The following is a 24,105-nucleotide window of genomic DNA, read 5'->3' as shown; positions in this document are numbered from 1 at the left end:
CATACTTAATCATAGTTTGACCTCCACTATGTAGTAATATTTGTTTATTATAATGAATGTTTGGACTTTAGTATGAGTGATGTATTGATGTTTATAATGTCCTGTTGTTCTTTCAGATAAGTAGTAATAACATTTAGTGGATATAGAGACTCGCTTAGATTTTGGGTTAGGTTGATAGTTGTAGTTAGAGTTATTCAGTTTGCAGTGGTTTTAATATTTTTTTTTATTTTTTGCGTGCTCTATCTACTTATTTTAGAAAGTTCACTTTTAGTATATAGTTAGATGAAAAAAACCAGTTACAAATGTGTAGTTTTTATGAAATAATTGTATATACCGACTCAACCCAATTCCGACCAATGTGTATTGGAATCTACATACTCTGATATTTGTCACATATTGTTAGAAAACACAGCCACAATAGTGAGCTTGATCAACAGCATTTTGATAACAGTAGTGGTCCTAAATTTACATATTAGAGATGTTCCAATTTTACAATTTAATAGCAGTGTTAAACTAGGAGCAGTCTTAATTTCATGGGATTATATATTGTATTCCAGAAGGGATAGACTCATGGTCTCGCACAATTTTGATTATGAATATAGTTCACCAATGTGTGTTGATCAATACTACACACAATAGAGAAGAGAGAGTAAATCCTGACATTTGGAACACATAGTTAATGGCAGGCCACATTGTGATTTTTATTTAACAACACATTGACAATAGTAAAATGTGTCCACATTGACCTTGCCCATCTACAGTGAAGGCACAAGCAGAACCCATGGACTGACTTCCAAGTAACATTGTGACTTCATGCTACACAGCTTGGTAAATAGCTGTAACCATTTGAAATTCTATCAGCAAAGAACAACAAGCACAGACTGTGAGCCTCATGTGAAATATCCTAAATGGATATATATATTTTCCATCCTTTGACTTGTATTGAAGAAACAAATCCACACTGACACTTCATATAATTCCATGCCTCTTTGTTCTGTGTTGCCCCTACTTGACTGAGATAGTCAAGAATTGTCCTTGAAGGCAGAAAATGTTTATATTTTCTAGCTTTTAGCTGTGAAAAAAACTGACCTCTTTGCAGAGGGTCAGTACACTGGCTATTTAAGTATTACTTTGAGGTCTACCCAAACAAGTGAGTTGCTACTTATTTTCATTTTTATAAGTTTAAGGATTTGTCATCTCTATGTTCATTCATCATGTTGCACCTGTGATAGAATTGAAACTTACACCTGACATATGTGTACAATCCTGTTTCATGTGGCTGAATCATAGGTAAAATAGTTGTGTGCACAGTCTCCATTTTTCCAACTGTTGGAAGGTGGTTAAATAATCTGTACAGCAGGCAGGTACATCCAGCTAGTAATAACACCACAATCCCAATATAGGTCCAGTTCTCAATAAATTCATTCTTGCTCAACGCTTCATAGCTTGGTTGTGAGCAGCCAGGCTAAACTAAGGAGACACGTGTGTAAAGCATTTAAAAACACCAAAAAAGTAAATAAGTAATACAGAAAACTCAATAAGACCAATTTATAAATATAGGGCCAGATTTAACACTTATTCATGCAGCTCAGTGCAGCATCTGCAAATACTGTGCTGCGTGAAAAGGAGAGAGGAGGAGAGAGTACATATTTACAGAAATATGTCACTCTCCTCTCCTGTCCCTAGCGCCAGTGCTGAAATCAGCGGCCTTGGGCCACGGAGACACCTTTGCGTCATAGTGCAAGGGTGTCTTTGTGAGTCTAGCATAGGCTTTGTACTGGAAGGATAGCCTTCCAGAACAAAATATCATGCTTAAACTAGCTTTCACACACACAAAGTCAGAGAAGGAGGGAAAAAGTAAAGCATTCCTCCTTCCTTGCACCTATTTCACAAGGTTGGCATTGTTTTCTGACGCTAAATCCTGTTTACTTTATTTAATAAATAGGTTTTATTGTCAGGAACCATGGGTGGTTGCACGGAAATGCCCATGCACCACCCATGGTATGTCCCCTTGGCACTAAGTAATGCAAAACAGCACTATGCAATGCTTCATGTTACTTTCACAATATAACCAGCACTAAACATGTTTAGCACTGATTTGCGATGCAAACATGGTGTAAAATCTTAGTAAATCCCCCATACAGATAATTGTATGATTAAAATGACACCAAACATCCAATGAAGGGAAGATGAAATATTCGTTTTTTAAAGATTGAAAGTAAAATAAGGGCTTAGAAGATAAGAGTGCTAAAAGGGTTAAAAAAAAACAGGAAAAAGTCAGTAGTTAGGGCCAGGGTGATGCAGCACTTTTACACTTACTTTCCGAAGTGTTTCTTGATGCAAGAACGTTGTCTACACCATCAGCTAAGGGTTAAAAGCTCTGGTTTGCCTCTTGGGGTCTCAGATTACAACTCCCACATTACATCTGGCCAAGCCAAGTAAAGAACAATTGAAGCTTGTCAGCTGGAGTTGTCATTGTGTTTGATGTGGCATGTAGGACTTGCAGCAATGTTCTACCTGTTGCTGATCAAGGAGTCCACCCCTCTAAAATAGGAGAATAACTTTGGTTGTCAAGCCTAGTGAGTGCAGCAGAAGCAGTCCTTATGAGTGCAGTTCCCTCTTGTGTAGTCGAACAGGGCACTGATTTTTCTCCAGATGTTTCTTTTGGAATGTTGAGGGTCCACAACACCATGCCAACGAACGAAGGAGGGAGAGGGGGAACCAGGAGCTAGTTAATGGTCCAGTGTCCTTGCTCCATACTAACCATGAATACAACAAAGGGGGGACACTGTTCCAGGGAGAGTAGTGCAAAAGCTCACTGCCTCACTATCTGTAAAGAGAGAAAAGAGGAGGTGAATTAGGTCTGGGCCTCAGATGGGGGAGAACACGTATTGTCTCTTGTTGCCCTCACACACCCCAAGGGATGTCATTCTTCATCATCGGGTGGTTGCTCCTCATCGGGCCGGAGCTGCAATGCCCTACGGGTCCCCCGAAGAGTCACTTTATTGGAGAACTTTTGAGAACTGCCGTTTGATGCGTGCAGGTGTGTGGACTGAGTCCTCTGTGGAGGGTGATTAAGTGTGTGCAGAATGTTAAAACTGCCTAACAGTTACCAAAGAGTGCTTTAATAAAGTGGTACCCTTGGCAGAAAAAAAAACCATAGGTTACCCCTGTAGGCTTAATGTGCCCAGGTAACTATCAGGTCGACATGTTTCACGCTTCTATTGTCGTAACGATCTTTGAATTTCATCAGGACCAAAGCGAATCAGTGATAGTGGTGTTGTGTGTGCACGTAACATATATATATATATATATATATATATATATATATATATATATATATATATATATATATATATATATATATATATATATATATATGAAAACGATCTCAGCATTCTCTCACCAGGAGCCCTTGTAACGGATACCATCGGCGCAAAAGAAGAGAGGAAAACCCAAAATGCAGGTGAGCAGTGTTTTATTCAGTTACATGGAATGCCCACCTCAGCATAACGTTTCGGCCTACCCAGAGGCCTTGGTCACATGACGCATAGGGGAGGGAAGGCAAAATTTAAAGTGCAAGTGCCATACAAATTTTAACCGTGATTGGTTGCAGTGATCACATGCTCATGCTGTAAGTTTATAAACATAGTAAACATACTAGCAGGCTGCTTGAATTACGGGCTAATCCCTGTTGCCTAATTCGACATGTGCAAACTCAGCAATAATGTAAACTGTTTATATCCTGAATTAGAATTAAGAAAATTCAATATAAAAATTCAGAATGAAAATTCACACAATGGGTATATTCATATATGTATAAGATAGAGGGGTAGGTATGCCTCTAGACGATCAGTGGGAGCCTGGAGCTAAGAGTCCGTAAGTCCAGGCATGTTACTAACCAGTATATTCCACTCCTGATTGTGACCTAGAAAGAGTGAAAATGAAAGAGAGACATATTTTAAATGAGCGAGGGAGGCTGGTATGTGTGCCTCCCTGCACATCAGTCATGGAAGATGCAAAGTGTGATAAAAGAGAAAAGCAGGAGAGGGAGGCAAGCCAATCGGCACAGTACCCATCACTCATGGCACCCTGTAAAGTGACAGTCCCGGAAGCGGAAGGAGCCAAGGACGACCACCCAGAGGAGCAGTGGCATATTCAGCTCTCCTCCCGATGTCCTGGGGGCATCCGTGAAAGCAGAAGTGTCCTTGAGATATGAGGGAGCCCTGGCTGGGGTCTCGAGGGTTTACTAGTCCTGCCGGTACTGGTATTGTCAACTAGAAGCACCCACCAAACGTTGCCTGTGTGGGACGTTTGAGTGAGTGCTAATGTTGTCCCCTCTTGTCCATAACAGTGACCAGCAATGGGGGTACAGAGGTTTAAATAGAGAAATCAGTGTCCAGTAGTGGATCGATGCACCCCTTACCTAGTAAGGGGAGAAAAGTGCTGCTTAGGCTAAAGGCATAGGGTGCCCATACATTATAGGGCTGTAGGGAGGGTAACAAAAAGATATGGCAACACTGATCAACAACAGGCACCAAGCATTTGTTTGGTTGCTTTTACTTACTTAGTCAGCGTGGTCCTTCGCCGCAGGGTCTGACATCATAGTACTTACATAGTAGCTCGGGTGTCGGCTCTCATCAACCTGCCCATCCTGTTGCTTGCCTGCAAGTGAGGGAGAGTAAATGGAGGCCCTCTACAGATACTATCCCTAATTGTCTATGGGAGGTTCTACTTTCCAGGGTTCTTAGTCATTACCAGGCTGCGCATGTGTGCATCTCTCTAGTGCATGGGTACTCACAAACTTTCTCTCGGGGGCCAAATTTACAGTGTGGTTTGTGTCTGAGGGCTGCACCGGTGGGGGCAGGGTCAGTGGGGGGGGGGCTGGAGCAAAAAAAACTGTGACCATGAGGTTGATCACAGGTCCCTGCAGCGAATGCCTTTGTCCACTGAGCCACCAGACCCGGCACACACACATATCTCTCTCTCTCTCTCTCTGTCTCCCTCCCTCCCTCTCCCTCTCCCTTCCTCTCCCTCCCTCTCCCTCCCTCCCTCTCTCCCTCTCCCTCCTTCTCCCTCTCTCCCTCTGTCACTCTGTCTCCTTCTGTCTCACTCACTCTGACTCTCTCACTCCCTCTCTTCCTCTGTCTCACTCACTCTGTCTCTCTCTCTCTCTCTCTCTGTCTCCCTCTCTCTCTCTGTTTCCCTCTCCCTCACTCTGTTTCCCTCTCCCTCACTAAATTTCCCTCTCCCTCACTCTGTCTCCCTCTCTCTACTTCCCTCCCCCTCACTCTGAGGTCTCCCTCTCTCTGAGGTCTCCCGCTCTCTCCTTCCCTCTCCCTCACTCTGAGGTCTCCCTCACTCTGTCTCCCTCACTCTGTCTCCCTCACTCTGTCTCCGTCACGCTGTCTCCCTCACGCTGTCTCCCTCACGCTGTCTCCCTCACGCTGTCTCCCTATCTCTGCCACCCTCCCTCTCCCTCCTTTTCCCTCCCCCTCCCTCCTTCCCTCTCCCTCTGTCTCCCTCTCCCTCTGTCTCCCTCTCCCTCCCTTTCCCCCCCTCGGTCTCCCTCTCCCTCCCTTGCTCTCCCTCCCTCTCTTTCCCTCACTCTCCCTCCCTCTTTCTCCCTCTCTCTCCCTTTCCCTCCCTCTGTCTCCCTCCCTCTGTCTCCCTCCCTCCTTTTCCTTTTCCTTCTCCCTCTCTTTCCCTCCCTCTGTCTGCTTCCCTTTCCCTCCCTCCCTCGCTCTCCCTCCCCCTCCCTTTCCATCCCTTGCTCTCCCTCCCTCTCTCACTCTCCCTCCCTCTCCCTCTCTTTCCCTCCCTCTGTCTCCCTCCCTTTCACTCCCTCCCTCTCCCTCCCTCTCCCTCCCTTTCCCTCCCTCTGTCTCCCTCCCTCTGTCTGGCTCTCTTTCCCTCCCTCCCTCACTCTCCCTCCCTCGCTCTCCCTCCCTCAGCCTCCCTTTCCCTCCCTCGCTCTCCCTCCCTTTCCCTCCCTCCCTCGCTCTCCCTCCCCCTCCCTTTCCCTCCCTCGCTCTCCCTCCTGCTCTCGCTCTCCCTCTCTCTCCCTTCCTGTCCCTCCCTCGGCCTCCCTCCCTCTCCCTCTGTCTCCGTCCCTTTCACTCCCTCCTTCCCCCTCTCCCTCCCTCTGTCTCCCTCTCCCTTTCCCTCCCTCTGTCTCCCTCCCTCGCTGTCCCACTCTTTCCCTCCCTTACTCACCATCCCTTTCCCTCCCTCCCTTGCTCTCCCTCCCTCTCTCTCCCTTTCCCCCCCTCCCTCGCTCTTCCTCCCTTTCCCTCCCTCCCTCTCCCTCTGTCTCCCTCCCTTTCCTCCCTCTTTTTCCCTCTCCCTCCCTATCCCTCCCTATACCTCCCTTTCCCTCCCTCTGTCTCCCTCCCTCTGTCTGCTTCCCTTCCCCTCCCTCCCTTGCTCTCCCTCCCTTTTCCTCCCTCCCTCGCTCTCCCTCCCTCTCCCTTACTTTCCCTCCCTCCCTCCCTCTCCCTCCCTCTGTCTCCCTTTCCCTCCCTCCCTCTGTCTGCCTCCCTTTCCCTCACTCCCTCTCCTTCCCTCCCTCGTTTTCCCTCCCTCCCTTGCTCTCCCTCCCTTTCCCTCCCTCTGCCTCCCTTTTCCTCTCTCCCTCGCTTTCCCTCCCTCCCTCGCTCTTCCTCCCTCTGTCACCTCACCCTGCCTGTGTGTGCCAGGGCTGATACAGCTTCTGGGGGCACACACACACATCTGCACCCGAGCACTTCACAGGTCTTTAAAAGAATATTGGCATGTTAATGAGGCTTTGTTCACCTCTTAGCGCCCCTGCAGCCCCACTCTGACTGTGGCGGGAATCGCCTGGCCACCACAGAGCAGCAGTATCTCTGAGTCGCGCTCTGGTTGCAGACACTCTTTAAAAAAAAAAATTAAAACTCGGGTATGATGTCTGCAAGGTCCACGGGCCGCCAGGGAATGCTTCCAGCGCCGCCAGCGGCCCGCGGGCTGTACTATGAGTACCCGTGCTCTAGCGTCTGCAGAGGTACACATGCGTGCTGAGTGAGATCTCCTACACGGCTTTGGAAGGACTGCGTGTGCGCAGAGTGGGGGACAGGGGTTGCTCGCAAGTGCAATTCTTATGAGTGCAGTACTCTTGTGGTGCAGACCAGGTGTTCAACAAGGCAGTCCTTCTTCTCTTGATATTTCCAGGCAGGGATCTGAGCTGCTGGAAATCTCTCCCGTACTTATCCAGGGTTCTGGGCTGGCAAGAAGGGGGGCACACTCCCGAACAATGGGGTGCAGGGCGCCACCCACTGTGATGACCACTTTACCTGACACAACATAACAATTTCCCTTGTGGCTTTACCTGACCTGTGGCATATTTTTGTCCCAGAAAGTACTGTCCCACAAAAATAAAAATGGAACAAAATCTCTCCTGGAGAGTCAGTTCGGCTAAACCCACTCACAGGTGTGGCTAACCTTCCCTTAGACTCCCCTTTCAGCACCTCTCCTAATTCAATTACAGAGGATCCCAACTGACAGGGATTCAAGAATTGGGGGCGGGCCTATGTTCCTGTCCCATCTTTCTCCCTTTGAGGACCAGTTTGACTAACCAGCCCCCTTCCATTTTTGGCATCTGTAGACAGCAGATCTTGTACCACCAGATGTCTCCTCTGACTCAATTCAGACCACTTAACACCTCATCAGAGTAGCTTAGCTCAGCTTCGCAAAGGCTGGCCAATCAGAAGAGGCTGCTACAGGGCTTAGCCACATGGCTGAAGTGGGTAACTTTAGGAAGGCAGTTCTGTAATTTCTTTCCTACAATAGTTAATATATATTCAACTAGGTGGTTGGATTCATTGCAATTATTAATGTGACACTTTAAATTATTATTTTAGCTCACACCTGTCAAACTGTAGCCTTCATTATTGTTAAATAAAGCCTTCTCATTTTAGCCTACGGAGCTATTGTACTACAATGGAGAAAAATGAAATTGGCAGTTTTTCCCTCACCAGGGCATATAAAACATATTTTATAATGCCCCTTCTTATATTAACATGGCAGCATACCCTTGGGTCACATAGGAAAGACCTTAGAGGTGACCAATATGTAAAAATAGGGTAGTCGAAGAATTTGGAAGTACCGTCATTCCAAGTCAAATTTGTACATAGTTTATTTTAAAACCAGCCTGAAAGGCAGACCTAGACTTTAAAATGACAGCAGGCCCCACAACGGTACACACATTAAATCCACTGGGCCTATCAACCTTTATGCCATACAATAAACTAGGGACTAACAGGTAGGCTGTCAGAACCATTGATAATTATACCTAATTATCATATATCTTTAAACAGAGAACTAGCCCTGGGCCTGGTTAGCAGGGCCCAGGGCTTAGTCAGAGCCAGAAAACACAAGTATCAAATGAAAATGATGGCAAAAGGTTGGGGAAACCTAGAAAAAGTGCTGTTTTGTCACACTAACTCTTCACAGCGTCACATCATTGAATATGAAATAACACCATAGAGAACTACGAATAGACACAAACACTGTGTCATGTTTTTTAGTAATGTTGCTGTCACCCACCTCTGTTCTCTAAGTGGTAGCTGTGGAGAGCAGCCTTCAGGCTTAGTCCAGTAGAAGTGCAAAGCAGTTTGTTTCACCAGAGGATAATCTAATAGGTATAGAATAAATGAAAAAAATAACACAGAGTGTATTTATAAAAATATGTACTTATTATAAGATACTCACTAACACATACAGATAAGATATCTCCTAGCCGGAGATATACACAATGCACTCAATACTTTATGATAGAAACAGGTAAGTAGCACAGAATACACAGTGGTCACTAGGGGTAGACCAAACCATTTACTAAAATAGTGGTATGCAAGCCACGACTTGAGTCAAGACTATACCCAAAAGATGAAGAAGTCCCGGGGACTCGAGCAACCATCCAAGGTAAGTAACAAGGAGCCCAACGGAGGTCTTGTCCAGAGTAGGAACGCGACTGCAGGATCAGTGCAAGTCAATGGGTAAGTTGCGTTGCAATTTTAAAGAAAGAGGACCCTCCCCAGTGGAACCTGAAGAAACCCTGTGGAAGACAAGAGGTTGGTGAGCCACCTCATCCGTGAATACCTTAGGAACCAGGATACCTGCACCATGGAGCCCAGGTGCATAGGCTTGAAGTGGCATCAGAAACCATCACCAAACACAATGGGAGACTTCAGAAAGATGCTGTTGCTGGAGAAGGTGAAAATGTCTGCTGGAACCCAAAGGTGGATTCAAGATGTGAACCAGTGCTTGGTAGGTTATCAGGGGGCCGTCTAAAAGGGTATCCTGTGTGAATTTATTAATAAATCCACCACTGGCATCAGAGAGCGACCCTTGACCCTGTCACCAGGTAGGTTGCCCCCCCAGCCACCGCGTGGTCCTCCCTATGCCGAGTGCTGCGCTCAGTCCGCTGTTGCTTCCTTGATCGTTTTTCTGTTCCTGGTAACTTGTGCCTGTGACTTCGTTGTTACCCCTCATTCCCCCTGCTTCCTGTATTTTGTGATTATTGTTTTGCCTTCTGTATATTGTTGATTTATTTTTGCCCCCGTTTCCCCTTTGCCTTCTGTGCCCTCCCCGCCCTCGGCTTCCCGCCGCTGCTCCCTGTGGCCCTGCCCCCCCCGCCGTTCCCAGTCGCCACCCTCTTCTGCCTCCCAGCTGCTCCTCCCTCCCTCAGACCCTCATATGGAGGCCGCACGGCGGTAAAGGGAGGGACCCTTGACCCTGTCACCAGGTAGGTCGCCCCCCTAGCCACCGCGTGGTCCTCCCTGTGCCGAGTGCTGCACTCAGTCCGCTGTTGCTTCCCTGATCGTTTTTCCGTTCCTGGTAACTTGTGCCTGTGACTTCGTCGTTACCCCTCATTCCCCCTGCCTCCTGTATTTTGTGATTATTGTTTTGCCTTCTGTATAGTGTTGATTAATTTTTGCCCCCATTCCCCCTTTGCCTTCTGTGCCCTCCCCGCCCTCGGCTTCCTGACGCTACTCCCTGCGGCCCACCCCCCTGCCGTTCCCAGTCGCCACCCCGCTCCCGCCTCACAGCTGCTCCTCCCTCCCTCAGCCCCCCATATGGAGGTCGCACGACGAACGCGCAGCGGACGTGCGCTGCGGACGCGCCGATTGTGCGCCGAAGGCATGCCAAAGGCAAGCCCGTCTGAGCCCGTCTGCGCCTGGCCAGCGCCCAGCGCCAGGACCCCTGGACCCCGAGTATGCCAGCCCACACGACTGACCTACGATGCCGCCACTCTCAACGCACTCAATCCTGGGCGGAACCCCGCCTGCTACCAGAGCCACCCCGAAACGCACCCACGGACCCTTCACCTGCCAAGCCTGCAAGTTCACCTGCATCCGGACCTGCACCGCAACCGACAAGCCGAGCACCAGCAGCAACCTCCTCAAGTGCATCCTGCTCAACACCCACTCCGTCCACACACACGCCGTCGAACTCTGGAACCTGCTCAACAAAACATCACCAGACATCGCCTTCCTTACAGAAACCTGGATGAACGCCTCCTCAGTGCCTGACATCGCCATAGCCATCCCGGACGGATACAAGATCACCCGGAAGGACCGCATTAACCAGACTGGAGGAGGCATCGCCATCGTACACAAGAACACCATCCACATCACGACCAACCCCGACGACACCTTCACCGCCGCCGAACACCTCCACTTCCAGATACACACCGATCCCAAGACCACCCTCAGAGGCACCCCTCATCTACAGACCCCCGGGACCACGCACACAATTCAGCGAAGACATCGCAGACTTCATCAGCCCGTATGCCCTCCCCTCCGCTGACTACATCCTCCTAGGGGACCTCAACTTCCACCTGGAGAACAACAAGGACAGCAACACCACCACCCTGCTGGACAACCTCGCCAACCTCGGACTCAAGCAACTGGTGAACACCCCCACTCACTATGCCGGCCACATGCTTGACCCCGTCTTCTCTTCCAGCAAGCACATCTCCTTCAGCCACTCCACCGGACTCCACTGGAATGACCACAGCTGCATCCACTTCAGCTTCAGCAGAACAACGACCCACCACCCCCCGCAACAGATTCCTTGCAGGAGCTGGAGCAAGATCACCACCAAGCAGCTCACCACCTCCCTCCACCAGAACCCTCCCACCAGCACAATGGACCCCAACAAAGCAGCCAGCAACCTCACACAGTGGCTCACCAACTGCACAAATGACTTTGCACCACTGAACCCTCCCAGCAGACTCAGCAGCAAGAAAGCCTTCTGGTTCACCGACGAACTCAAGAACTACAAGAAGAACTGCCGCACCCTTGAGAAAGCCTGGCGCCATGACCAGACCACAGACAACATGCCCTCAAGCACGCCACAAGCAAACACCACCAGCTGATCCTCACCACCAAGAAGGCAGCATTCACAGAACGACCGGACAACAACGCCCACAACAGCAAGGAACTCTTCAGCATCGTCAAAGAGTTCTCCAACCCCAGCGCCGGAAACAACATCACCCCCCCCGCAAGACCTCTGCGACTCACTCGCCTCGTTCTTCCACCGCAAGATCACCGACATACACAACAGCTTTGGTGCACCTACCACGCACCCAACCACCGAACCAATGCCCCCCACCACCACCCTCTGCGCCTGGACCCCGGTCAGCACCAAAGACACCACCCGCACGATGAACACCATCCACTCCGGATCACCAACCGACCCCTGCCCCCACCACGTCTTCAACAAGGCCGACTCCATCATCGCACCCCAATTCCAGCACGTCATCAACACCTCCTTCAACACCGCCACCTTCCCAGAGATCTGGAAGCACGCCGAGCTCAGCGCCCGGCTGAAGAAACCAACAGCAGACCCCACTGACCTCAAGAACTACCGCCCCATCTCGCTCCTCCCTTTTCCTGGCAAAGTCATCGAGAAGACCGTCAATAGACAGCTTGCCGCCTTCCTCGAGACGAACGGATCCCTCGACCCCTCGCAGTCCGGCTTTCGAGCCAACCACAGCACCGAGACCGCCCTCATCGCAGCCACTGACGACATCAGATCCCTGCTCGACAACGGGGAAACAGCGGCCCTCATCCTCCTGGACCTCTCTGCAGCGTACAACACTGTCTGCCACCGCACCCTAGTGCAGTGCCTCAGCAACATCGGAGTCCAAGAGAAGGCACTGGAGTGGATCATCTCGTTCCATCGCCGGAAAGAACCCAGAGAGTCTGCCTTCCCCCGTTCAGATCCGAGGCCACCGAAGTCATCTGCGGCGTACCACAAGGATCATCACTCAGCCCAACCCTCTTCAATGTCTACATGAGCCCTCTCACAGCCATCGCATGCAAACACAACCTTAACAACATCTCCTACCCCGACGACACCAGCTGATCCTCTCCCTCACCAACAACCCCGCCACCGTCAGAACCAGCCTGCACGAAGGGATGAAAGACGTCGCCGAGTGGATGAAGAACAGCCGCCTGAAACTGAACTCAGACAAGACAGAAGTCCTCATCCTGGTATCATCGCCCTCCGTCTGGGACGACTCCTGGTGGCCCCCTGCCCTGGGCACCACTCCCAAGCCAATGGACCGCGCACGCAACCTGGGCTTCATCCTGGACTCCTCCCTCTCGATGACAAGACAAGTCAACGCCGTCTCATCATCATGCTTTAACACCCTGCGCATGCTTCGTAAGATCTTCCAATGGATCCCCACCAAAACCAGGAAAACGGTCACCCAGGCACTCGTCACCAGCCGACTGGACTACGGAAACACCCTCTATGCCGGAACCACAGCCAAACTTCAGAAATGACTCCAGCGCATCCAGAATGCCTCCGCACGACTCGTCCTGGACGTCCCCCGACACAGCCACATCTCCGGCCACCTGAGAGACCTGCACTGGCTCCCCGTCAGCAAGAGGATCACGTTCAGGCTCCTCACCCACACACACAAGGCCCTCCATGACCTGGGCCCCAAGTGCCTCAACAACCGCCTGACTTTCTACGCGCCCACCCGCCATCTACTATCGACCAGCCTCGCCCTCGCCGCCGTACCACGCATCCGCAAAGCCACCACCGGGGGAAGATCCTTCTCCTACCTGGCAGCCAAGACATGGAACTCCCTCCCCATCCACCTTCGACTGACCCAGGATCACCTTTCCTTCAGGAAACTCCTCAAGACCTGGCTCTTCGAGCAGTAACGGACCCCTCCCCCCAGCGCCTTGAGACCCTACTGGGTGAGTAGCGCGCTATACAAATGTCCATGATTGATTGATTGATTGATTAAGACAAGAAGTTTGGTACCAAACATCTTAGAAATCAGTGAAGCCATCATGGAGCTAGGAAACTCGTGTTGACAAGTATCCAGCCCATTTACTCTTTATGGCTTCCCTGTGCACTTACAATATCTCAGAATGGACTGGACATTGTAGTAACACATCTGCTTTAGGTCTAAATGCCTGCAGTAGGGGTGCCTTACCTATCTCCTATGCAGTGTTTGATTGGCATGACACAGGGCTGAGAGCCACGTCAACTCGTTGGATTTCTCTGCACCAAGACATGCACCCTGCAATGAAAGAGTGCATAGCTTTGGTGAAGGGTCCCTTGGGTAGCACAACCAATGCTGCATCCCCAGAGGACCCTCTTCTGTACTCATGCCCTAGGTATCAGGGGTACCATATATGAGGGTCTTGCAAGGTTAGTTGTAGTGGTGCCAATCATGGTACAGTGTTTGGGAATGAGACCTGTCACTGGGAACCTGGTTAGCATGGACCCAGAGCACTTACAGTGCGAAATCACACCAGGCAAATAGTGGGGGCTAACAATGCAAAAAGAGGCACTTTCTTACATGACCCTCCCAAATGAAAGAACATGAGACTAACCTTTCCCTAGAGAGTTTTCATCTTCTAAGTGGAAGAACCTGGAAAGGCCAGCTGCATTGACATGGTACGTCTCATGTCAGTGTTCCACTGTAAAGTCCATTCCCCATAGAGATATGGACCACTTCAACAATTTGTGGTTATCTCCTTTCATCTGCGTTAGCCATCTGAGTTTGGACAAGAAAGTGAGAACCAAACAGGTATGGTCTCAGCTTTTTCAGGGACCAAACTACAACATAGGCTTCCCTCTCTATGGTACTCCAATGATGCTCTCTGGAGAGAAGCCTCCTGCTTACAAAAACAACAGGTTGGTTATGGCCATCAACAATGGTCTAGAATAGGACAGCTCCTATCCCTATCCCATATTCGGAGGCATCTGTCTATACTATAAACTGCTTGGTGAAATCTAGAGCTTTGAGAATGAGTGCTACGCACATTGCTTCTTTCAGGTGTCAAAAGCCTTTTGACAGAAAGCTGTCCACTTAACCTTTTTGGGAACTTTCTTAGCAGTCAATTCTGTGAGGGTGCCACATATCCCTGCACAACTCTCTTGTAGTACTCAGTCAAAAGAAGGAATGCCCTGTCTTGAGTCTGGGTGGTTGGAGGTTCCCAATCCAGAATGGTCTGGATTTTGGGCGTAATAGCTTAACGTGGCCTCCACCCTCAAGGTAGCCTAACTATAGAACCTTGACCTGCCCTAAATGGCACTTGCTTGCCTTGATAGTAAAGCTTGCGCCTTGCAGAGCCTTCAGGACCTTTTGGAGGTGAATCAGGTGATCCTGCCAGGTGAAGCTAAAGACAACAATATCATCGAGATAAGCTGCACAATATGATTCCAATCCAGCAAGGACTTTATTTACCGACCTCTGAAAGGTTGCAGGGGCAGTAATTGTTTGCTTGCTCGCGGTACTCAACGTCAAGTTGGCAACCGGCAGCGAGCAAAATAAAATCCCGGCGAGACTTTTTCCTTGTTTGCAATCAGCAACATCAAGTTTGCGATCGCGAGCGTGGAATATAATCCTCCCGGCAAGATTCTCAACGTGAGGAGGTCAGGTTTCTCGTTGCGAGTGGTCGTGTATGCTCACGACCGCTCATGATGAGTAACTACCAGTCCACGTTGAGAAACTGACGCTCGAGTAGAAATCTACTTGAGTGGCAGAAAACGACTGCTTGCACTGTGCAAGATGCGGTTTGCACTCATTGCACAGTGCGGACAAGCATCCAGCACTGTGCAATCAGCGTAGCTCGCATAGTGCGAAGTGCACTACGCGTAGCTATGCGTAGTGCTACTACGCGAACTATGCCCACCGTTCGTCACGTGGTTACTAGAGACATTGTCGACATCTTTAAGTTAGCATGAGCCCAGGAGCTATGATGTAAGCATGGGCGGATTTTGCGGATTCGCAATCCGCGAATTTGCGTATTTGCGTATTTGCGGATTGCGAAAATCCGCAAACTCCGCGAATTCTCGCGGATTTTGCGGATTTTTTTGGGGGAAGTGTGTTTGCACGGGTTTCTGCAAGTTCGCGAGGGTTTTGTAGAATTTCGCAAATTGCGAACTTACTTGTCGGGTCGCCAGTTTTGCGAACTTGTTGTTTCTACGTGCCCAGCCTGTTTGCAAGGCTTTCTTCATCACTGCCACCCTCTGTCACCACTGGCACTCTCTTTGTTCACCCATGCCACCCTCTGGCTCACCCATGTCACCCTCAGTGTCATCACAGCACCCTCTGGTTCACCAGTGTACATTATTGGGGCAAAGCAAAATACTGCCATCCTCTGTCAACACTGGCACTCTGGTTCACCCATGCCACCCTCTGGCTGGCACACCCATGCCACCCTCGGTGTCATCACAGCACCCTCTGGTTGACCAGTGAGTGTACATTATTGTAGCAAAGCAAAGCACACCTGGTAATTGCTTCAAGTTTTGCAAACAACAACACCTGCCCTGACCCAACTGACATTAAAGAAGGCTGGCACCTGCTTGTCTGCTCCCTTTCCTTTTTGTTGCAATGTAAAAAAAATTTAACAGGATGCAATGGCATACTTCTAACTATTCTGTGACTGTCAAAGCAGGGTCACACAATAGTTGCAAGTAGGCAACCGGATTCTGGAGGGCCCCTTCAGGAAGCACTACAGGGAAATGGTTACAAATGATGAGCTCGAACTTTTGCACCTGCTCGTTGGTTTTGCTTTTGCAAAACTCTTTTTTCGGTAATTTCGCCCTATTCGCGAGGCGCGGCGTCGTGCGAACTCGACCGTGGAAGCCGCGAACTCGTGCGAGTTACCCCAAGGTTGAGTATGGGCGCCGCCATTTTGTTTACGTGACGTATTTCCGTTTCCGCCCACTATGTGTAATCTCGCGGAATGAGCGCATTGCGAATGCAAGTTCGCACGAGTTCGCGAGAGAAATCGCGTGCGAACTTACTTACGCGCACGTGATCGGGCCGCCATCTTGTTTTTCATTCATTCCTATGTGTCTGGGCATGGTGTTTCTATCCTCTTTATATCTCTGCCATCCTTTGCTTGTTTTAATATTTTTTTGATCTATTTAACTTATTTTCTATCCCTCTATTTTTCTAGGTCTATATTTTTGTGTTTTAGGCTACTTTTGTTTACTTTTCAACTACTTTTTAAAACTTTTATTTTCTTCTTCCCTAATCTTATTCTTTTTCATTTTGTCTCCTTGCTGCTAACACCTGCCCAGACCATGGTGAAGACAACTGTGAAGCTGCCCAAGACGGCCCCCGCAGCCCGTGCCCGGCTCCCGTGTGGCCGTTTGAGGGCAGAAATGGTGGTGCCCAGGGAGATCTTCAGCCCTGAGGAGGTGGGCGCACTCGTTTTTTATGTACAGCGCCGCCTCCCCAGGACCATCGCGGCAGGCGGCAGGATCGCTGGTGGCTACACCAACCGCCAGGAGCGACGGAAGCGGTGGGAGCAGGTGTGCCGGGCCCTGTTTCACATCTCGGGGGTCCAGCGTACCTACAATCAGGTGACCCACCGCTGGACCGATATCCTGGACCGGGAGCGCGACCTGCTCGACCTGCTGGGAGTGGAGGTCCCCGGGCTTGGTGAGTAGTATTAGCAATTTTTTCATCACTCACTACTCTGTTTTTTCTCCTGCTCTGTGTGTTATATTGCAAATGTTTGCTTTAACAGCAATAATGCTGCCGATTAAATTGATAGGAGAGGTAAATTAATATTTCAAAATCTTCTGTGCATTTCAGGTGAACTGCTCTCCTTCTCTGTGACGGTGCCACTGTTAAATTGTTTTCTTTTTTGTGTTCATTTAATTGGGCTGAGTAATGTATGAGTGTACTTTACAGAACTGCGTAATGCTAGACACAAAGGGGCAGATTTACAAGCCCCTTGTGCCACGTTTACGCTGCCTTACGTGGCACATCCCTGCGAGTCATTTACAACGTGATGCATCTAAGGAGATGCGCCACGTTAAGGCCTGTGCCTGCGCCACAATGGGTGCGTTCCCACGCAGGGGGGTGGGGGGGTGGGCGGCGGTCAGGCAGCTGTGCGCCTCGCAAAAGTGCCTGCGTGAAATCTACAAGATTTAACGCAGGCACTTCCGCGACGCTGCTACGTCAATTCTTTATGCCTGCTTGCTTGAAGCAGGCGTAAGGACTGATGCGGTATGTTGAGTATTGGGCAGCCCTGAGCATTGCTAGAGTTGCATCGCGCCTGCGACGCGACTCTAGAGATGCGCCCCTCTTTCGTCACGAGATGCGTCACGCATCTGCCTACCCTTGCGCCAGGGTTTGCCGCATCGTAATTGCGGCGCATCTGCCGTGACGCAAGGTTAGTTTTGCATTACGCATTTGTTCTGGTGCACCTCTGAGTAGAGGCTCAGGTGCAGTTCTTCCTTTGTAGCCCTCTTTTTGGCTGAAATAGTTGGTTCTTGTTCTTTCTAAATGTTTGATTTGGTTGACAAGGACATCGACAAGCAGCAATCATCAATGTTTTCTGTTCTTTTTTTCATGTTGTACGTCAGGTCCGCCCAGGGGCAAGCGGACGGAAAAGGAGGATGCTGTGGCTCCAAAGGAGGCGGATGCAGGCCAGGGCGGCGAGTGCTCTTTTGCTGGCCCCAGTAAGTTTTCATTTAAATATAGAGGACCTATTGTTGTCCAAGCGTTCCTAATTTAATTTTTTTGACATAGTGTTTAGATAGGAGCAAAATCCATAATACTACTGTTGCAGGGACAATTCTCCACAAACCGAACTATGGACACCAAAAACCAGAGTAATAATATTTCAGAGTGGCGTGTTTGGCACACTGTATAAACATGGTAGTGTCAGCGGCACGGACTCCTCCTTGCAAAAATTGCAAAACCTTTCGCTCAGTCACTCAAGTCTGGAGGACCAAAAACCACAGAGTCTATTCAAGTTTAAAAGCTTTATTAAAAGTAAAAGTAAACACATATATTAAAATAAAGTTAGCTAGAAATGGAAAAGTGCTTGGTGCTGAGTTGATGAGTAATGGAACACATTTCTTGTGGTCGAGCCGAGCTTTCACCTGGTTTGAAGTTGATGTTGCTCTTGTCCTTAGAAGTCCAGCTTCTGTCTGTTCAGAGAAAAATGGTGTGTGTTAAAATTAAGCAAGCATTCATCAATTGTGACAAAAAAGTGCAGCAAGACAAAAGCCTTCCCTGGAAGGAGGGACATTTTTACTTTAGACTAGAGTAGACAGTCAATTACTTTTTCTGTTGTTTTCACATTTCTTCATTCCTAGACCAAATACTAGTGAGTGGTGTAATCTAACATTCTTAAATCTACTTTGTAGGTGGAACATCTGGTGGCGGGGCCAGCTCGGATGAGGTGGTGGTGATAGACTCCGATGACAGCTCTGGGGAGGAGGCGGCGCAAGAACAGACTGTGAGGAAGCAGACAGTGGCGGTGGCGGGTACAGGTAAGCTGGATCATGGTACTATCTGACTCTTAGATAGCATATGATGTGTATCTACAGAGAGTAGACGGTCACTGGATGAACTACGAACATACTATGAAATGTTTCCAGGGGGGGTGCAACATCATCACCATCTCCTGAGTCCTACTCCTGACATGATTGAGCACAAGTATTAAATATATTTTTTTTAAATCTAACACGACATAGAGCTTAAATAAACAAAGAACCCCATAGGGAGAAGAGAAAAATCTTGTGCAGCACCACAGCAGACGACCTGGCAACTAAATTAAAAGAGAGGGAAAAACAAAAAATGCCAGAAAAAAAAAATTCAATCTAAATCAGGAGGATGTGGTTATAGAGCATGGGTCCTCCCAAACTTTCTCTCGGGGCCAAATTGATAGTGTGGTTTGTGGCCAAGGGCCGCACCGAAGGGGGCAGGGTCAGTGGGGGAGGGGGGTGGATCTAGAGCAACAAAAAAAATATATAACCATGAAATTGAACTCATGCCCCTGCAGCGGATGCCTTCGTCCACTGAGCCACCAGACCTGGCATACACATTACACATATCTTTCTTTCTCTCTCCCCCTCCCTCTCTCTCTGTCTCCCTCCCTCATCCTCCCTCTGTCACCCTCTGGCTCCCTCCCTCTCTCTCTCTCCTTCTGTCTTCCTCTCTCTCTGTCTCTGCCTCTATCTGTCTGTCGGTCCCAGCCTGCTGTAATTACCATATTGTAATTTGTCACTGGGCCAGCACTGGATGGACCTGCGATCCAGGGGGGGGCAATCGCGCCCTCTCTTGCCCATCCCTGCGGACGCCCATGATATTGGCCTGAATAGTTTCTTTTGTACTGCGCTGGCTAGTTGCTAGTTGTACTGTGACACAACTTCCTGCTGAATCATTTTGTGTTAATCATATTCTTAAAGAGCATTGGTTACAGATTATGTCTTTCTTTCTTCATATAGTTGGTCATACTAAAACAACGAAACCCACAAGGAGTATGCAGGCTGTACTGGCCCGGCAACGGAGGCTGGATGCAACTGTTGCCCAATATCGGCGGCTGGTGGAACTGGAGGGGGACGACACGCAGTCCAGTACTTCGAATGTAACATCTGCATCCTCCTCCGTGACCCCACGTTCTGCCGGTCAGCGCAGTGCTCCAGCCAAACGAAGCCGTGCTGGCAGACGCCACCGCCGAGCAGCAAAGGCTGCACCTCACAGTAGTGTAAAGGCTCGCTTGCGCCGTGCAATCCGCAGAGTGTCGGACCTGGAGGCGGAGGTCCGGAAATGGAAAGAGTACCAAAATTTGTTAGAGGGCCTCCGTTTAGATCACGCCACCCTCCGGGAGCAGTATGATGCCCTGGCCCTAAGGCATGATGCCCTGGAGGCCAAAGTCAACACCATGCATCCCTAGAGTGTCCCTTGCCCCTTTTTTAGAGACTTTTGGGGGTGGGAATTGGGAGTTGGGTTTTTTGGGGACTTTTGAGGGACTATTTATTTCTTTGTTGGGGTTAGGGAGGGTCTTGCGGGAGATTATTTTGTTAGGGATATAAAAATATACTTTTTCAAACTTTATCTGAGCATATCTTTTTTTTTTACTACTTTTGAGCCTGGTGGGTGGTGGTTTTGCAGTAAGTTCGTTTTACTGAACACTGTCATCGTGTTGGTTCACGTGTAATTGGCCAAATGTTTTCCAAAGTAAATGCCTGTCACAGAGTTTGTTAATTGAAGAGTCCTAGGACTTTACTACTAGTACCACTGTCACTCTCTCGCCTCTCCTAATACTCCATTATACTACCTCCCATCCAAACGCTTATCTTACCTGTAATTTGTGTTTGAGGGCTGGCTCCACCTGGAATTCACAGTGTCCTAAAGCGTTCTGCAGCAGGGCCCCAACTGGAGTTTCCCGGCGTGGATTTTCTGCAAAACAAAAGCAATCAACATTAGAAATATGGCAGCGGTGCTCACAGACCCCAAAATCCTAGAAGCCCCACAGACAGCACCCCTAAGACAGGCAAGCGAGCAATAATAACGCCTAAACGTTCACGTGTAATAGGCCAAATGTTTTCCAAAGTAAATGCCTAACCAATTTCATCCCTTAATAGACCTTGCCAGGAATGGCCCAGCCAAGACCCGTAAACCCAAACGCAAAAAAGTCACACTTAGCAAAATGTATTTAAATGAGGACTCACTACTTCCAGACAGTCCCTCTTTAGGGGACTTGTCAACGTAAGTTTCTTCATTGTGCAGAATCCAGGCATCAGCATTACGGGAAATGGATATGGTGAGTCTGGAGGAGGAGGATAGACGACCAGGACTGAGTTCTTGTCAACTAACTGTTGTGAACCTGAGGAATGCTGCGGCATCAAAATCAAGACAGTTCTGCTGATGGGCTTGTTGTTTGATTGGGTGATTACAGTTTTGTTGTGAATGTGATGAAGCACTTGCTAAAAAAAGAAAGACAGACACACAGGAATAAAAGTGAATAAGGACTAATATTAAAGTTAATGAATCATTGACTCATTTTCAGAACTCGCTGTCAGGGAAGCAGAGCTCGTCCTCAAACTCTGCAAATTGAGTCGGTAGTACTTTTGGTAACTGAGGAGAACTTTCCTCAGGTAGGTCGGTGTCCTCTTCTTCCTGCGTGCATTCTCGTACTTTGTAATCTGGTGGTATGAAGTGCTGGTTCATCTTTATCATGGTGAGCCGCTCCACATTTGCGGGCAAGAGGCGGGACCTTTTGCAAGTCACAATGCCACCAGCAGAACTAAAAACACGTTCTGAAGACACGCTTGCGAGTGGGCAAGACAAGTAATTGAAAGCCAGGTTGGTGAGCTCTCGCCATATGTTTCTTTTCCCATGCCAATACGCCAATGGGTCCTCAGTAATATTGACCGCTGTTGAGTCATCCAGATAGGCCTGCACCATTGAAAGAATGTCCTCCCGGATTCCTGTACTTTGCACTTCTGTGTCCTTTCTGGGACAAGGAAACCCTAGCTCACTTAGCCAATCCGCTTCAGACATATCGCCTGGGCCTGGTGCAGATGATACGGTTGCTGGTGTGGTTAACGGCTCAGAGGAAAAGTCACTCACTTCTGCCACAGGCACAGATGCAGCAGTGTTTTTTTGGGAGGCCTGATGGCCTGCTGATTCACTAGTAGTACTGTCTTCTCCTACAGTTTCCTTCCGCTCTCTTTCAAAACGAATGGCTGACTGAGCTAGCCAACCTTTGTACTCTGTAACATCTGATGTTTCAAAAGGAATTATTACTTTGCCAAACAATGGCTTTTTGTAACGTGGATCCAGAATAGTAGCACAAATGTAATGCTGTTGTTTCTTGATATTTACAAGCCGTTTATTGCTAACTAGGCGTTGTAATAATCTCTGCGCCAACTCATATGCTTCATTCTTTCCAGCATCTTTTAATTCTGAAGACACCACCTTGACTTGGTGCTCGAGCTTCAGCAACAATGGGATAGCTTTGCTCAAAGAACAGTCCTCCCTGCTGACGTCACGCGTGAAGACCTCAAAAGGACGAAGCATGTCTGTCAGGCTTTTAACTAGCTGCCATTGCTCCACCGCTAGCATCATTTCTGTCGTATCACCACCCAGGTTGTAGAAATACTCATTGACTACTGGAAACAGCTCATGCAGACGCTCAAGCATGTAGAAGGTTGAGTTCCAACGTGTTGCCACCTCCTGGATAAGTGCTTTCACTGGCATTCTACGTACATTTTGCTGGTGCCTCAGCTCCTTCCGGGCCTTAAAAGAATGGTTGAAATGTGTGCATATTCTTCTGCAGATAATCAGTATTTTGTCGACTGCAAGTTCTTTTTTCAAGAACTTTTGCACGACAATGTTCATACAGTGCGCCAAACACGGCACTCTGAAATAGTAACCGTTCTCCATGGCCTTAACTACATTGCTGCCATTATCAGTAGAAACATAACCAACCTTGCAATTTCTTGGGGGCAGCCATTGCGAGACCTTTTTGTTAAAGTCATCCAAAATGTTGGCTGCAGTATGACTTTTCTCCATGCCAAACATGGCTAATGTTGCATGTTTACGAGCACCCTTAAAAATCTCGACCAAGTCACCACCTGCATTTATCTGTTTTGCAACCCCTGAAAAAGAGACCCAGTGTGCAGTGATGCACATGTAATAAAGGGCTTGGCAACTGGTCCACATGTCTGTTGTCAGGTGTATAGTGTGAACAGCACTCTTCTGCAAAGCTGCCCCAACCAACTCAAGCACCTCTTTATGTAGTGCTGGAACAGCAACCCTGGCAAAATAGAACCAGCTAGGAACCTTCCATTTAGGGGCCAGTGTTGCCACGAGTTCAAGAAAACCCACACCTTCGACAAACGAAAAAGGGAAAAGGTCCACCGCTAGCATTTTAGCCAGCTTAGTGTTATACAGGCGTACAATTGGGTGGTTGCATTGAAATTGCGCATCTGAGGAGAACATGGCTGAAATGGTGCGCTGGACAAATTTACTGGATGATGCTGATGCCTTCTTCGACCCACTTCTGCTCAGTGTTGACATTTTCCGCATTGGTGTGTCTCCCAGACTCTCAGTGTGCCTCATATGTTTTCCGGAGGGTGTGGTGCTGCCAGGGGTACTGGGTGCAACCGGACAAATGTCTGACGCTTCTTCTACCTCCCCGTCATCTTCAGATGAAACACCTAGTATGGGTATATTTTGGCCACTTGCCCTTTGGGATTGCTTTCCCTTGATGTTTGCTAGGTGCGCAAACCATTCGACAGCGTGCCTTCTTTGAAGATGACCTATCTGGCCTCCGGTTCCATAGTTGGTACCAGTCTTACCACGGCTAACTCTAGTCTTACAAATGCAACAAACGGCTATGTTATCATTCTTTGCATGGACACTAAAAAAGTTCCAAATTGGGGACTGGAAACTTCTGGTTTTGCCGCACGAGATGATACTGCCAATGCCAGATGAAGGAGTGGTGGATGAGCCTTGCAGACATCTACTGGGTTGTGCAATTATTGCAGCAACCCTACTTAAGGGAGTCGAGCTGGATGGAGTCCCCCTCTGGGGAGAAAATATGGGAGCTGTAGGTTTTGTTGAACTTGTTGTACTACTTGACTGCGTTGGTGGTGCTACCAGTGCCACGTCGCCAGGGTCACGCTCAGCATGACGTCGGGATAGGGTATAAATGTCTGTCTGCTGCATGGCCGGTGTGGCTGGAATGACGCGTGTGATGACTAGGTCATTGCTGTCATCCTGTTCAACAACATCAGAATGCACCACTTCATCAAGTCCGACCTTCGGATCCATAAGTATGAGCTTTCCGGGGCCCT

Source organism: Lissotriton helveticus, chromosome 1_1 (genome assembly GCF_964261635.1).
Source record: "Lissotriton helveticus chromosome 1_1, aLisHel1.1, whole genome shotgun sequence".
Lineage (NCBI taxonomy): Eukaryota > Metazoa > Chordata > Amphibia > Caudata > Salamandridae > Lissotriton > Lissotriton helveticus.
This window is presented reverse-complemented; position numbering follows the sequence as displayed.